The sequence below is a fragment of the Podarcis tiliguerta genome (assembly GCF_965153285.1).
Source record: "Podarcis tiliguerta genome assembly, chromosome: 8".
Taxonomy (NCBI): domain Eukaryota; kingdom Metazoa; phylum Chordata; class Lepidosauria; order Squamata; family Lacertidae; genus Podarcis; species Podarcis tiliguerta.
The window spans coordinates 29,140,193-29,157,692 of record NC_139541.1 but is presented as its reverse complement, the minus strand read 5'-3'; the positions used below and the strand labels follow the sequence as shown (position 1 = coordinate 29,157,692).

Here is a 17,500-nt window from a genome sequence, read left to right as displayed (position 1 = left end):
TGGACAGGGGATTAAATGGGGAGCTTGAGTGACGCTGTTGACAGAATTCTGGCCATTTATTTCTGTAAAATGAAGGCAAAAGTGCCAAAGTTCTACAGAAACTGTCCCTTGAAACAATTTGTGGTGGTAGGTGGGTAAGAATCTGTTGCACCTGTATGTTTGCTCTGTGGTGCATGTCCAAGATTCTGGGTGGTATCCAACGAACTTGTTCTGTCAGCCAAGGGTTTCCAATTTGCACAATGGAACTTCTCCCCCTCCTTGTGTGCACCCCACAACCTTCTGAAATCACCTTCGGAGAGTTGGGGGAACCCACAGAATGTATTTGGGAGTGCAGAGGAAGGAGAGGGAGGAAGTTCTGAGTGCTGATGGGACAAGTTACTTGGATATTGCCCTCTGATTCAAGCCCAGACTTTAGTTTCCCATATTCTAGTTTAGTTTCTAACATGGGTATTAGTTTATCGGTGAATTTGGTTTCTATCTATGAGTGCTTGGAACCAGAGGCTTCAAGGGACCTACTCATTGTGGAATAAATGTTTTATATTTCACAACCTTAGGCTCCTGTTACTTATTGATAACCAAAAAATAAAAAGTTTCAGTATCTTACAAGCCAGAAGGTGCTCTGGAATGAGTTTCTGTGAACTTGTAAGTGCTTGCTACCTATGTATCCCATACAACTTTGTCTTTCTTGCATGGGCTATATACACAATTCTTACTCACTGTGTGAGCACCTCAGCTTTCACTTGGCAACGAGGTCCCTAGTCCTCATTGATGCAGGAATCATCTTTAAATGGGCAGAAGTCACTGTTGGACTGTAAGCTTCTACTGGTAATGTGTAGGGCTCCCCCTGACCTCCTTCTGTGGATGCTGCTACGCTGTCCAACCCCTCACCCTCTCCTTCCTCTCTACATACTTGTCAAATGTCCTGAATTCTGAGAATACTCAAACACAACAGCCATATGCAAACTGAGTTAATTTGCACTGTCTGTGAAGGGGGTCTCTCTCCCTCCCCCACTCTCTTTTGGCAGCTAATTTGAATACTGGGTATGGAGCACAGTACATCTAGCTCTCCTTGAGGTGCAGCAAAGGCATTCTACTTGTGAGAGCCTCTGCTGTTATTTTGAGTAGTTTTTGATACAACCAAATCAAAGTGAAGATTTGAAATAGCTTTTTCTGAAAGCCTGAGCCTAAGTCATAAATTATTCTGCACCATGATTCGTTCACATAGTAAAACCATACCTCTTTGCCTGACATTACTGAAATAGAGGAAAGGGAAAGTTAAAAATAAAATGAAACATTTAAATCTTTGCTGTGGAGAACCCTCAGATGACAATTGAGCCGAGTTGATAAAAGCTGCTATCAATTACGGTTTATTACTAATTTATTAAGGTGTTATTAATAAACATTAGGATGACAGCGTCCTCCTGGTTCTTCGAAAAGTGGACTTCTAAGAAAAACAAAGATAAGTCTCCATGAAGGGGCATGAGAGGGCCTGGAGTCAAACTGCCTCATCCTGCAGCCCTTATTTGCATGTCGTCAGTTTGAAGGCTGCCAGCCTGATCACCAGAGTCCATAGTTTGGCAAGCAAGTTCTCAGTGGACTAGCATCCCAGGTTCAAAATTTTCTTGTATCTCACTCGATACAGTTGGCTTAGGCCTTGCTCTGTGTGATTCTGCCATTCTCCTTAGGCGTATTGCAGGCTAGAAGGAAACTAATCCCTCTTCATATACTTAACTTCAGGAAACTCACTGGAATTAACACTAAATGATACTCCCGTATTAATTTACTAACCAGACATTAGCGGCAATTCATAATATTATCAGCAGTGTGCTTGCTAAACAATTATGGTGGCAACAGTTTATTTAACTGTGCTGCGTTTCAGAGGGCCGTCCTTTAATAAGGTAAGTGTCGGGCTCCCCACAGTATGTCAAACAAGTGATCTCGACTGCCAATCTGCTCGGACTGGGAAATCGCTAGCTTTGCCCGTAAGGTTTAGAGATTATGTGCCAAGCAAGGGAATTGCTGCTTAGTGTGCTCACCCCTCTGGGGAAGGAAAACACAGATGGGGGAGTTCAGAGTCTTCCAACGCTTAGCTGTTACATTAGAGTTAGCCATTCTGCTACAGAACGTTTACAGCACCAGTTGGGAATCCTTGTGGTCACCAGTCTTAGATGCACTAGACCAAGGTGCATTTTAAGAAGGGGTAGAATATATCCTGACCCATTTCTGCATGTACGGTATTTATTTATTAGCAATGTTTCTGTTTTGTCCCGAAACGTAAAGTTATCTGTGCTTTGCAACAGCTAAGTGTAAAAAGGAGTTGAATCCAAAACAAAACATAAAAGGCATCAACTAAAAAGCATCATAAAAACAAGAAGGAAACAAAATTAACAACACGGCCACAATTTTTAAATGCAGATTTTTAAAAACTGGGAGTAAAAATGGAATGATTGAAAAGGCCTGGGTGAGAAGAAACGTTTTCCCTGGCACCCAGAGGCCCCCAGGATGATGGCCCCAGGTTAACCTCTCTGGAAAGCCTGTTCCATGACTGGAGTGGAGTGGGGAATGCCACTAAAAAGGCTCTCTTCCTGTTCATAGCCATCAGACCCTCTGATGAAGTGTGTAAGGTATGCAAGGAAGAAGGTGATCTTTCAGGTAACCTGGCTTTGGATCATTAAGGGTTAAAGCTAGCACATTAAATTGGGCCTGGTAATGGACTGGGAACAGGTGGAGCTGACAAAGCACCGTAATGTGATCAAAATTCCCAGTCCTGGTCCATCGCCTTGTTTGAACCAGTGACAATTTCTGGACTCTTTTTGCCTACATAAAATGCATTGATATGTTTAAAAGGGAGGTTACCAGGGCTTGGGTAATTTTGGCCAAGCTGTCTCCATCATGGTAAGGTCTCACTTGGTGTACCAGTCCCAACTGAGCAAAGGTGCCTCAAGCCACAGATGTCACTTGAGCTTCTAATGAAGAACTTTTTACCAGCCTCGACTGCTTTGACAGCTACTGCTGTGAGCCATGTTGGCTGGGGCGAATGGGAGTTAGACTCTAACAACATATGGAGGACCACAAGTTAGCCACCCTTGCCCTTTGGGTTGGATCCATGTTATTCCTGGTAGTTTGCATCTGAACATAATAACAGAAGTTCATTGCTATATGAGGCCCATATAGTCCAGCATCCTGTTCTCACAGTGGCCATCCAGATGTCTGCAGGAAACCCGCAAGTGGGACCTGAGCACAAGAATCCCCCCCCCCCACACTCCATGGTTTCCAGCAACTGATATTCAGAAGCATTGCTGCCTGCAGCTGTGGATAGCCATCATTGGTAGCAGCCATCAATAACCCTCTTCTCCACGAGCATCTGGGCAGCAGAAACCAATAGACAGTCACCTTTCAGTAAGTCCATGACATAGACAGAACTTGAACTTAATTCTTCCAAGTGCTCTCTTAGGCCAGTAGATAACAAACTTGCTGTTGACCCGTCCCTTTCCCCCAGTGTCTTTCATGGAAGCAGCATATAAGGGGTTATATCCTTTCTTGGACCAATTTTGAGACAGTTGAAATGACCATCAAATATATATTTTCCTCACCAGATAAGATAGTCAAGAATGGCTTTATCAGTCCTTGATAAACAATCCCCTTCTCTTAGAAAAATCAGTTCCTCATGTTGAAGATACTGAGACATCCATTGTTGTCTTATCTGGAACACTGGAGAACCCCAGCAAGTCAGAGCAGAGAACGGTTTACTGTGAGTTACTCGAACATTTACTCACAAATCCTTACCTGATCACCTGCTGAATTTCCATCCAGGGCACACACACATGCAGATATAGTAAATGTGCAAGCAAACAGCCAATTTCAGAAATAAGCCTGTTATTTATTTTATTTTTTGTGGAGGGAGGTGCATATTTCAGAGGGCATTTGCAGGGAAGTATCAGTAGGTGAGGGCCAGGTTAAGCTCCCCCCTACTGCTTCCTGAGTCTCCCTTGCAAATCCCCCTTCCACATTGTCATGACCTCAGCATATTTTAGGTTTCAGGGCTGGGCTTGCCTTGCCTAAAACAGCCTCCAGTTCTGCACTGACAAGTCTTGGAAGTGTCTGCCATGCTTGTTAGCCACCTGAGGTTTACCTGCCTCCTGATTCTTCAGATAGGACTTGGTTCTATCCTGCTACTTTGGATAGAAATCTTGCCATATACTATTTTGCTTCCCCCACCCCTCATTTCCCCCTTTCTATCCTCCCTTCTGGTTCTCCTTGCTTCACAATGCCAAGTTGCCCCAGCAGGTAACTAAATATGATTCTGCTGGTTTTCAAACTGTTGTTGGAACATAACGGTAGCCTAGATTTCACTCTGCAAGAACGCATCAAGCTAATGAAAATGCTATTAAAATAGCCATTGTTTCTATCCAGTATTTACGGTGTGGTAGTGAGTGATGTGCCATTAACAGAATACGCCAGCATGTGCGCACCTGCATTTTCTAGAATGTCTGTGAGCGGGGGAGGGGAGGGATGCAGGCCCCGCATCTTCTGAGAGGCAGCCTTGTAAATCAATGGGAGGCTGTCTTGTTGCATCTGCATCCAGACCGAGATGGACTTGAAGCAACATCACCGACAAAGGTGCAAATGTCCTTTCCTCTCATTCCTCTTAATGGGGTGTTAAATTAAAAAAACTTCAGTTATGACCATATAAATGTTGCTGCTGTTAAGAAAGTGGTCCACAGCACACAAACTTGGCATGAGTCATTGAGCACATACATTTTCCAAGTATATTAAAAATATTTATATAGTTAATTTGAAATACAGCGGAGGTGGAGCTCTCCCTCTTCATTTTAAATAAGAATAAAGTGCAGGTGCATTCAGTCTCTCCTTTCTTGAAAACACACGCACATAATCACCTTGCTGCTTCGCCTATTGATGTGTGCCATCATTTATGGATTTGTGTTTGTCAAATAACAGCATGTCCAGGGGAGCCTCATTTGTATTCTTCATAAATAGGATGGCAAGAAGCACTATAAATTTTACACAAAGGCCACTTGCACAGCCTGAGAGGTTAGAAGGAACGTACAGAATGGCTGGAGAGAGAGAAAAAGAATAAGATAATCCCCTTTCTAGTGCCTCATTCTGCGTTAATGCAGAAGGTTGCATCTTTTGCCTGTTTAAGGCTGTTGTGTACTGTGGCTTCAGTTCCACAGGCTAAACACCCGGGTTTCACTCAAGCAGTAAATACCCTTAGCCACAGGGCCCATGAAAGGCTGTGCAAGGCTAGATGAGCTGGCTGTTGGAATCCTATCCTCTTGCCTGTGGGAAACGTTTTTGTTTGTTTGTTTTGTTTCATGCCATAAGTGAAAGTAATGATATTGTAGCTGAACATTTGAATTAAGAGATGTTGGCTTATCTGGAAGTTGCACTTTCTTGGCTGGAAGCTCTTACTGTTTCTCCCAAATGCATCAAGGGAGGTTGTGGGTAGCCTGTGGTCAGGGAGGGGCACTTTTCACATGCACAGTGATGCTATTTTCTGTATTATTGTTTCATAGTTTCAAAGACTGAGGGCTAAAATAGACATGATGATAATCTCACAATTAAAAAGAAATAAATAGCAGATTAGAATATCAGTGTGTGCATGTAATCTAGCTCTTTATTGTGATCCCACCCCTCACCCACTCCTGCAGCTGCTGTGTTCACCAGGTTGAAAGGTCCCATTGGTATCAGTAGAAGCTTTCTTCTAAGTTCAAATAGCAGCCTCAGATCCCCCTATCGAGATGAGGATACTGAAGGCAAAGGGTTAAATAAGCTCTGTCTACTGTGACCCTTATCTGGATCCCTCCCCGAGCTGCCATTTACGTAATCACTGTTACTAATTGTATGATCTTTGTCACATGAAAATATGATTTAGAATTATGCCATTATTTGGGGTTATGCCCTGGGGGAATAGAGGATTAAAGGATATTCAGATTCCAGAATTCAGATGTCCCAGAATCTACCCTAGCTTGTCACAGCACAAGGGTTCCCATGGCTGAATCCATAGTCATATGCACATCTGTTGGATCTGACGCATAACACAGGATGTGAAATTGATTTAGATTGTCTGTATAAAAAAGGCAGCTGATTAAATTATAATGCTACATCATATTCCTGTACCCCACAAATCTTCCACGACTGGGCTGCTTTATCCGTGTTCTGCCAGTACTTTTGAAAAAGCATGCATTAGTTGTCAAAACATACACTGAGGTGCAGCCAGGGTTCTCTTGTGACCTGTGAAGAACTTGGTCATTCTGTTTATCATGCTTGAAGAGCTACAAGAATTTTAAATTTCTTCACATAGCCACATCTTCATTGCTGTATGATAAATCAACAGCCAGGGTATTGCTGTGTGAAAATTAAAAGGCATCATGTGGAGCATGATTTGCACATTTTCTACATAGAAGTTCTGGCAGGAAAACCATGCTGTACTGGGGTCGCCAGTAAGTCTGGGCCCCTACTCACTTCCTCACTTAGAATATTTCTAATCCAGCCCTTTTCACCACAAATCCCTGGCAGATCAAAGTCTCCCCCTCCACACACACTTTTGGTTTCCACTCAAATTGTATGCCATGCCTGTAAACCAAGTTAAACTCTGTCCATGCATTGCGGGGGAATTTTGGCATCAAATAATCATTTATTTATTTATCTATTTATTTTTCGATCTCTGCATTGTTTACAAAGCCATTGTCCACCTCTAGCCTGGAAGGATAATTGCCGAATGCCCGCATATAAAATCCTTATTTCCTTTCTTGCCCCCTTCTGAAATCAAGCCCCGTCTGCATGCGAAATTATTTTTAGCCACCACATAAATGGTCTTCATTATATTTAGACTGTTTCCAATTATTCACCTTTCCCATGGGCGAAGAAAAGGGTGGAGGAAAAAGCACAAAACCATTTAGCGGTGTGTGCCTCTCTTGGAACAATGATGCGCTTATTATTTGGCGTTGTACAGAGTTCCAGATCTGAACATATTGCAGAGGTAAAGGGAGTTAACGCACCCCCCCGACTCCTGTCACCTAGACGTAGCCAGTCGTGGTTTCCTAATTAATAATATGAGCCGTGTGACATTGTGTTGCTGTTGATGCAAAGGCCCGGCAACTAATCTTTACTTGTGCCACACATTCCTTTCTACCACATTTCTGTGATATTAATGGTGTATGGTAGGGAGAAGAAATGTGTTTTATTCTAGGCTCTAACCCTGCTGTTATCAAAGTAACTTCCAGCTTATTAGCGACAAAAGACTTTTATCCTTTGTGCTGCCCTATTTGCCGGTGCTTCCTGAATTAAACTGCTGCTTCCTGTTCTTTATATGCATGACCACATCTGGGTAGCTTGCTCACAGCCCCACTGCTTAATAACAATCACCTTCCCTTTCAGTCTCTGTTGATTGTTTCTAATTCACTCTGACAGATAGTGCCTGACAACTTGCCTGCATTTCCCTCCCTCCGTGACCTGAAGTTACTCACAGCACTTATATAGTCTGTCATTTTTAATATTTGATTTCATTTTAAGTTATGTGTTTTACTGAGAAGATGAAACCAAAAGGAAGGAGGGAGGAGGAAAAAAAGAGGGGGAACGGGGGGGGGGTTTGTAATGGAACATAAATTTAACCCTTCTCTCTATGCAAGGCAGTCCACCTAAAGGAACTAGGGTATAATAAAGTGTTTGAGTCTGACAAGTTATTCTATGTAAAGATGCTTTTTTAAAAAGAGCAGAGGTTTTTTATTATTCGGCTTTCCTCCCCCCACCCCCCCGTCTCCACTAACCAAGGACCAAGCTGTATTTGGCATATAGTAACATGTAACTTTGTCCCAACTTTTTAAATTTTATTTTAAAACCAGAAGAAGCAACTGCATGAATAGAAGACCCCAGGTTTGGGGTGGGGAGTGGAGTTGGTGGGAGCAGTGTCTGTTAAACCTTTTGCCATCAAGCTGATTTTCCATCCAAACACCCTACAGCTGGGTTTAAAAAGTAGGGTATGGGAAGTTGTGGGAAATGGATCTCTCCCCCCCCCAAAAGAGCAAAGCATCTGCAGGGACATTTGGGGTGGTATATTGCCCAAGGGGAAAGGGTTAAGCCGCTGCTCCCCACCCACTTGTTTCCATTCTAAATTGCAGCCGTTCACATACCTCATTTTTGCTTGCAAATGGTGAACCTGTACATTATGCAATTCCACACCTTGTGTAGCTTGGCCCCTAAGGTAGGATTCAATTATAGATCTAAGGGTGATACTAAACTGAGTCATAGAGCAGACCAGGGGTGAGGAACCGTTTTCACCCCAAGAGCCACTTGGGGCAATCTTCTGGGGCCACAGAGTGGGTGGGGCAATTCATATGAATTTTACATTTATACACTAGTTCCTACACATGCACTCACACCCAAGCAAGCAAGCAAGCAAGCAAGAGGCTTTATCAGAGTTTTAAGGGCATGTTCCAGCCAGACAAAAGCATGTGGGGGGTGAATAAAAGCCCATGGGAGGTGTGGGCCTAAAGAGAGGCTGTGTATCATGGCTGGAGTTCAGAGGGCCAGAAAGAGAGGGCTTGAGGGCCACATTTGGCTAGAAGTTCCCCACCCATTGAGCAGATGCCCTGAAATCAATGGACTTTTGTTAGCACTAATTATATGTAATGAATATGTGGCAATTACATCCACTCCACTTGGAGTACCACAGTCTAGTAGCAGTCAACACTCTACAACTAAACACCCACGCAGCCTAGTCCAATAATAGAGGACAGTTTTTCAGGCAACCTGTCTCTTAATGTTTAGGTTCTAGGGCTGAGTTGAGCTTTATTTTTAAAAGCTCTTCCTGAACTACTGGAAAATTTCAGCCCTCCTCTGGAGAATATTCAATGAAATAGTCTCTCATGTTCACAATCCATTGATTTTTGGTGCATATGCAGATCTAGTCTTAATATTATTAATTTTAATATAATTGAAAGAAGCAATGGGCTTGATTGCTACTCTTTCCTATCCTCCTTTATTGCCCTGTTAGATGATGGAAGCCATATACCTTTTTGCTCAATTTCTCCGATCAGAATTTTTCTGAGAGGAAAAAAAATCTGAAAATTTCACTGTGCCCCCCCCCCCCAAGAAATGCCTCTAGTATTTTGCTACCTGCTACCTATACAATTTTTGTTTGAGCAATTTAACTCAGTCCTTCTAGTTCAGATGCGGGGAACAGTTGGCCATCCAGACATTGCTGAACTGCACCTCCCATCATCACTGGCCATTGGCTGTACTTGCTTGGACTGATGGTAGTTGTAGTTCAGTGATATGTGGAGGGTCAGAGGCTCTCCACACTTCTAATAGGGTCTCAAATTGTGTGGGAGAAACTCCTTAGGGATTCTGGGACACATGTAATGAGATCTCTACAAGCGACACAGCTGCTCATTTCCCCTTCCTTGGAGTCAATACCCAGAGCTGCTGTACAGAGAAGTGAGTGAGATAAAGACTAAAATCCTGTTGCCTAACTTTACAGCCCCTTGTGTACAGCAATGGGTGGACCTGCTCAGCTAGGCATGATGGCCCTCTTTTGGTTTCACAGAGCAGCCAAAAGAGAAAGGCAACAAAGCAAAGGGCAAAAGGTGTTAAGTTCAGTCACCTGCATTTCCATATAGGGCTAGGAGAGTACCTTGCCTAAAACTTCAGGAGAGCCACTACCAGTCAGTGCAAATAGTTCTGAGTTAGGTAGACCATTGGTCTTACTTGGTGTAAGTCTGTTTCCTAAGGCAGCACCATGGAGAGCTCACAGTGACCAACATGCTTCAACAAAGGTTGGGAGCAAACAGCCCCTTTGAGCCTCTGACTCCAGTCCGCCTTTCCTAGGACCTGCCTCCTTGTGGAGAACTGGTCTGTTAAAGGGCCAGCTCTCTGGCTTGAAGATGGGCATTTCTCCTGCCTGGTGCCTCCCTGCACCATTGTGCAAGAAAAATACATGTGAACTCCAGGCTTTGGTGTTGTAGCATTTGACTTAATGAACCCCTGCTGTCAGTCTAAGGTTCAGTGGTCCCCTGATCTTCAGCATCAGACTTGGAGCCAGGAACCTGGTCTGGCATTAAATATTGTAGCATTGTAGCCCTGGTCACTGTGGAATATCATCATGATGTCACCAATAATCACCCTAGTTGGTGCTGTTTTCCAGGGACGGGGTACAGGAGTAAGGTTAGAGGATAGGTGAATTTCAGACTGGTTGACAGCCCCTGGGTTTAAGTAAAATGCAATCTGTTTTTCTCTTTAAAAGATACATTCTCACCACTATGGGAGAGAGAAGTCATTCCAAGAGGGAGATAAATGGGAAGCTTGCACTCCAGCAAAGCTCAAGTGTGGGGCATATGTTCACCTAAGGCACTGAAAATATATTTGGTCCCTTGGTGTGTGCTCATATCTTTTCACTGCCATAGTCATTAATGCAAAACCCTATGCACTCATGACTTAGTGGATCAATACATGTTTGTATGTGAAGTCACGATTCTAAGAGCCCACGTATGCATTAGTTGTGGTCCAGGAAGCGTTGATCTTACATCCTAACAGTAACATCTGTAAAGAGGAAATCTCAACACTTCCAACTAGGCCAAGAAAGACTCCAACCATAATCTTTTGTTCCTCGGGATGTTGCTGTTGACCATAGTTTCCTCACACCTATTTTATAGGGCAGCTTTCTCATAAACTTTTTGATTTTTTCTTGACTGGAAAGTGAGGGTAACACATTCGGTATATGCTCAGAGAAACTCTCCTATTGATTCTCTGGAATTGTGAACAGATTTTCAAATAAAGCCCATCCAGGTGTGATAGTATTCAAAATGCCAGGTGGGAGGGTGAGGGGAGTCTGGGCCCAGCATATGTTTTGATTTTCATCAGATGTCCTTATGAATAAACACAATTTCTTACCAGTCATTTGTGTAAGCATATGTAACATCAGGTTTCAGGCAGTGTCCTGCTTTCTGAAGTGCACTAGGTGAATAGCACCTTTTTACCTCTCTTCTGCTGATCTCCCAGTGTCTTTCCCCCCAGCTGCAGTGTGTGGGTAATTATATGTCTCTAACTCACCTGGGTGTTGTGAGGGCTAATTATTTAATGCCTGCTCAGCACTTCCACTGCACAAAGCACTATACAAGTGCTAAGTAGTTATTGCGATAATTATTGTTATTTTTTTCCTGCGTGCTTGCCTGTTTGTTAACTTACGGTTTTTGAAGATGCAGAGGCAGATTGCCTGCAAGAGAAGAGCCTGGTGAGTCTCAGCACTTCTTGAAGCAAAGGCTTCATCTAAATTCCATAATGTAATAACTTCTGGGTTTGTTTGTTTTTTGGAAAAATGCTTGAGGTGCACAGTAATGTAGAACTTCCATGTTACAAATGTCTGTAAGAATATATGTAACTATATAAACAGTGGGAACAGCATTTAAGTAAAAGGGTGTGACTTGAATCCTACCATCTTTCTCACTGGAATATAGCTTTCTAAAGTCTAAGGCTGCCTACCTTCTTGTTAATATTTTGAGGCTTTATGCATTTTAAGCTAGCTGTTGGTGCTTTGATGAAACTAATAGAGGCTTGGGGTCATGGCAATACCATTACATTTTTAGCTCTTTTAATTGGAGCGTAATAGAACTTTATAACTGGGTATATTGCATTTCAAACGGCTTCCAGTCCCAAACCTTTGGGATGAGATCGGTGCTTTATTTAAAGAAATAAAGACGTATCTGATAGTATCCAAGTCAGTCTCCAGTGGTTGTTATCAGGAGTCTGGCCAGGAAGAAGGGGGGGTGGTGGTGGTGGTGGAGCTACATTAGAAGGCAAATACCTTTAACTCATCATTCCTCTTTATTAAGTGTCTACTTAAGTCCATTTAGTATATCTCACCCTGAAGTGAGACCAAATTCTCTTTTTCTTGTTGCATGCAGGCGAGCTGAAACAAATGCTTGCCTTGCGATTAACACATGGAGTCACTTATGCCTTATGTCTGGCACTTACACAAATATCCATTGATTAGAGGCTTAATCAGTTTATTACTGTGCATTTTTGCAATCCGGTTCCATCAGTTTAAAGCAAAAGGATCTGAAACTTCTAGTTTTCCAAATTGTGCATTTCCCTGTAGTGATGCCTAATCCTCTGAAGGTCACATGGCAGTGGTATGACCAGCAGGGCTGGATTTAGGTTTGATGTGCCCCTAAGCTACTGAAGGTAATGGGGCCCTTTAGATGTCCAGCTGTCCTTTGTCAACAACAAATTGTCCTGTTTTTTGTGTTGAATATATGCTATATGGCAATTTATGGACCTAACAGGTATCTAAAGCCATTTGCACATGTTGCCATACAACCAGTCCATGCAGAATGTAGGCACCCTATATATAGAAATGAGCAAGCCAGTTTTATTTTAGGGAGCAGGCTAGCAGGCGGGACCCATTACTTACATCATAGGAGCCTACACAACGCAAAACACTGTTGCTGTATGTAGGTTTTATTTTATTTGTTTTTATCTTATATTTTGAAAATGTACATCCAGTTTTTCCCCTTTCATTTTCTGGGGTCCCCCAAGAGAGTGAGGCCCTAAGGCTATAGCTTGTTTAGTTTATACGTTATAAGCTTGTTTAGTTTATACGTTATAAGTTATACGTTAATTCTATGGAAGCCGCACAGAGTGGCTGGGGAAACCCAACCAGATGGGCGGGGTACAAATAAATTATTATTATTATTATTATTATTATTATTATTATTATTATTATTATTATTATCTGTCACTGATGACCAGTGCATGCCTGTGTGCAAATACACACAGATGCAAATTCAACACCCTACGCACCCACAAACACCCACATACAACTCTATAGAACAGGCATAGGCAAACTTGGCCCTCCAGATGTTTTGGGACTACAACTCCCATCATCCCTAGCTAACAGGACAGAGATGATGGTCAGGGATGATGGGAGTTGTAGTCCCAAAACATCTGGAGGGCCGAGTTTGGCGGTACCTGCTATAGAACTTCCCACTCCTCCCAATAAGGAAGCAGGCAGGCAGCATCCTTGCCAAGTTTCAAGTGTCTCAGTAAAAGTTCGAACGGTGCTCTGATGCTTTAAATTTTGTAAATTATAGGTTTGGTTTTGCAATCCGCTTTGGGACCCAGATGTGTTGAAGAGTGGGGGATAAATAAATAAATGCATAATAATAATAATAATAATAATAATAATAATAATAATAAATGCAGAACACACACTCACCAGACATGCAGATACTCAGCACTCTCCCCCCTCCTCTCTTTCTCTCCCTCAAACACATATACCTGCAGTTACACACATTCTCATACACAAAGGCATATGTGGACAAACAAATACACAGTCAGTATTTCCAGCCCTCTCCACTCCAGCATTGTTTTGAGGGTGGCTGAAAACACTGCGCCTTTCACTTTGCACAGATCATTCTGTGCAAATTTTAAAAAGCAAAACAAAACAAGGGGGAGTGTGGGTATAAATGCCACCTTTTGCTCTTTAAAATCAGGCAGGTTTTATCTTTGATCTTGGCAGTGTGGTGCATAGTTTCAAGATTGGAACTTTAATGAGCAGGCAGAGGAGGTTTATCTCCTAGTCAGGAGAGGGCCTAGTAGGCCCCATGGTGTGGAGGGCCCGGGCCCGCCCCTCTGGTGTGGCTTTTTTGTTGATGGAGTAAGAACCCCTTCATCTGCACATCAGATTATCTATATATTTGTTAAGTGAATCTGAGTAGCAAGCAAAACCATTCTTACATACAGTTTTAATAGTCTCCACTCTATTTCTCTAAAAAATGATGCTGTATATTTATAGTAACAGAGCAAAGGTCTAGGAGCCTTTGATACAAACACAGGACTTTTGTTCTCTTCTGTATCAAGGAATGCTCAATAGATGTAATGAAGGCTCCCCATTTCACACGTGAAACACTTCTGTTCCCACATAGCATGGAAATCCCTCTGTGCACAGAGTCTATGTATTCATTATAACCACCTGTGTCCTTCTGATCAGTATCGGGAGTATATTACAAAGGTTCTTGGAGATGCGTATTAGTGCCATAAAATTTATCACATTTTTTTGAACAGGAAAGAATAATAGATTTACTATCAACCAGGAAGTAAACTTGAGGCTTTGCCAACTCCTGACTCAAAAAAGACACCTGTTCTTTGAAAAGGGCATATAAACCTGCAATGATGTGAGAATCTCCAGTTTCCTAGTTCCTCTGTACTGTGCTACAGAATTCTTCGATTTTCAACACTGAATGTTGCCAATTCTTGAAGTAGACGGCAAGAATAGCTTGGAAACAACTAAGCATTGCTTTCTGTTAGTGAAATAGGTGAGGCTGTTAGCATCCTACATTTTCTCAGAAAGCTGTTTGATAAATCCAGTGTGCATCTCTGGAGCAAATAATGCTTTGATCTAAATGATTAAACATGAGAGAGACTATCTCTAGTCATTTTCAGAGAGATGAGCTAAGGCAGGGATTCTGAAATTACGGTCCGGAGACACTAGGCCACAATGAACATTAATAGAATAAAACGCTGAAGAGTCGGAGGATTAATTGAAGTTTCTACCACATGCTGAAACTTTAAACTTGCAACTGAAAAGCAGCTTGCCTCTTCAGCAGCGCAAGCTTCTTCAGGGGACACATCAAAGACCCCTGCTGCTATGAGCAATGCAGTGCTCCATGTGCACGCATAGCGGTCTTAGATTACAGCCCTTGAGGACAAAAGGAACAATTGAGTTTTAAGAACACAAGGAGGACCGGCTGGATCAGGCCAATGGCCCATCTACACAATTCAGCATCCTGTTCTCACAGTGGCAAACCAGATGCCCATTATGGGAAACCTGCGAGTAGGTATTCAGAAGCATTGCTGCCTCGAACTGTAGAGGCAGAGCACAGCTACCATTAATACCTAAGTTGTCAAGGCTCTTCCAGTGGGATGGTAAAACATGCGTGGCAGATCACAGAAAACAAGCAAATCAGATTAGTCATCCTCAACAGAACCTAGTTTAAGAATGCATTTATCTGTTGTTGATTTCTGTACTAATTACAGTCTTCAAGGGGAGAGTGATTCTGCTTATGTAGATTTGCAAACTATTAAGTAGTATATAAGTGCTTTAATAGATAAATGTAGCCAAAGCAGCAGTACCCATGTAGAAGAAGGGGCAGGGAGGTGAGCAGGTTTAGGGAACCTGAAGGTTTGCAGAAGTGCAAACTCTTTGGGGGAGGAGGACTCTAAAAATCAGAGGGTGGGGAAACCAAAGGGCTATAGTCAACTAAGTTCTACTCCGAGTAGACCCAATGAAGTTGATGTTGCTTCATTAATTTCAGTGACTCAGCCAAGTGAGGTCTGAACATGTTCAGTAGGCAGGGAATGCTGACCAGCTGTTTGGGGGGAATGGAATGGAGTTGTTTAAATTCAGAATTGGGAGCTCTTCACAGTAGAATATTTTGTTGTAGGCCTCACTTGTTTACCTCTATAGCAGTAGTTCCCCAAGTGGATAATGGTATTACCTGGGTGGGGGGCATTAACAAGCCGTGGGGGTGGCAGGGTGCACTGGAGGTGTAAATGACTATCAGATTTTGAAAAGTTGGTATTACTGGATCCAGTTCCTCAGTTTTGTTGAATTAATTAAATAGTTTTAATTAGATTTTGAATAAATGTGCAATTAATTCTTATTACAGCGGTACCTCATGTTGAGTAACCTCCAGGTTACGGAATCTTCAGGTTACAGTTGTGGCAAACCTGGAAGTGTATACTCCAGGTTTTGCCACTTGTGCGTGCTCAGAAGTGCTCTATTGCGCCATGCTCATGTGCAGAAGCAGAGCCTCTAGTTATGGATTTTCAGGGTGCGCATGGGACCCCGAAATGAATGAAATCTGTAACTAGAGGTACCACTGTATTTTTAATTTTACTGCGTTATTATCTTCCTTAGTTGGGTCATGTGAACTATTATTCTGAACAATGCTTTTTATAGGGGAGATGAGGGGGCTCTGGGGATAAATTTATGGAACTGTGGGGGCAGTTGCTGAAAATAGTTTGGGAACCACTTCTCTATAGTTATCCCTTATTATGTGCATGTGTGTATACACAACAGTGGCTGTTTGGGTGGATGGTAGGTGGAGGTAGTAGCATCCTACAGGTGGCAGCAATGCTATGCATGCTGGGATAGGATGAGGAGCCCACAATGAGGTGGGGGGGGGACTCTGGATTGCAGTGGCTCTGCACTTGCACCTCTGGGCCTCTGCCACCATCTTTGAGCTCCTCTGACCTTCCCACTGCTTGCCCCATCCCATTCCTGCCTCAGCAACCATGATGCCACCACAAGGATGCCAATGCCTTTGCCCTCCTGCAAAAGCTGTTACTGGGGAGGAAAGGTGTGGACTATCAATTCAATAATAAATAATAAATATTTCTGTTTATCAGTTGATTGATCAATTGACAGATACTGTCAGGAACTAAAGCTGGAGTTTCGTCAGTGGAAAATGCCTAAAGCCATTTTTTTTAAATTAAAAGAAGGAAATCTCTGTAATAAATTGAGTTGCTATAAAACAAAGTTGTTTTATTATTATTGGTATATAAACTAGTTGGGGGCCTAAAACAGAAAGCAGCTGGGCAATTTAGCTAGCTCCTGGATGTAATTAGACCAATTTATATTGTGTCCACAGTAGGAAGAATGGCCATTGCTAGAAAAATGATGGATATTGCACTGTTGCACACCTGTGGCATGTTCATGGTCCAATATTGTATGGGTTGTTGAAGCATTAAAATCAGCTCATTACAGCTTTTCATATGATACATACTTCCACACATATCTGGGATTACTAGTTAAACATCACCCCCCCCCTTTTTAAAGCAACTGTAGGTATTCATGCTACTTGGATGGCTTTAATGTCTCCACCATTAGTGCATGTCACTGATCAGTGAATTGTGCAGGAGAGAGCAGAGATGAATGCTTATCCCAACCTAATTCAACAACCCTAACTTAAATGATTAGTTAAATTATGATCCAGACTTCATCTCACTATAATTACTGGATCTTGGCCAATTTTGTTTGCTCCTCTCCTGATCTTAGTGGGCCATATCACTTACATGTGGAAGTAGCAGGATTGTACTATTTGCATAGTGTAACCCCACCTATGAGCGCAATGTACTATAGAACATTCAGAGCCAAATTTGGGTGAGAATTGATTTTTGTGTTGAACTTGGCATGTTCAATCCTGCCTTTGATCACAAGAACAGGAAGATGGTCAAGCACTTCTCAGGTCCCAGTGCAGGGCTGCTGGACTTCTGTTGGCATGACCAGCCACAACTCATGACCATCAGTGACATTGGATTCTTTTTATGAGAAACAGCTCCAGACTTGGGTGGCAGGTGCAAATAAGGAGATTGCGGAGCATTGACAAGAATCTAATGAAGCAGTGCTTCCGTAAGGTGAATATAGACAGTTTTGAACTTTTCTCTTGTATCCAAGTGGTATTATGTAACTTGGCTGCTG

At 42.5% G+C, this 17,500-nt stretch overlaps 1 protein-coding gene across 4 annotated transcripts in view; it reads left to right on the top strand.

Annotated features, from left to right (window-relative positions):
- The window catches only part of ZNF536 (zinc finger protein 536), a 449,202-nt gene that overhangs the window by 141,906 nt on the left and 289,796 nt on the right, over window positions 1-17,500 (top strand). The window lies entirely within an intron of this gene.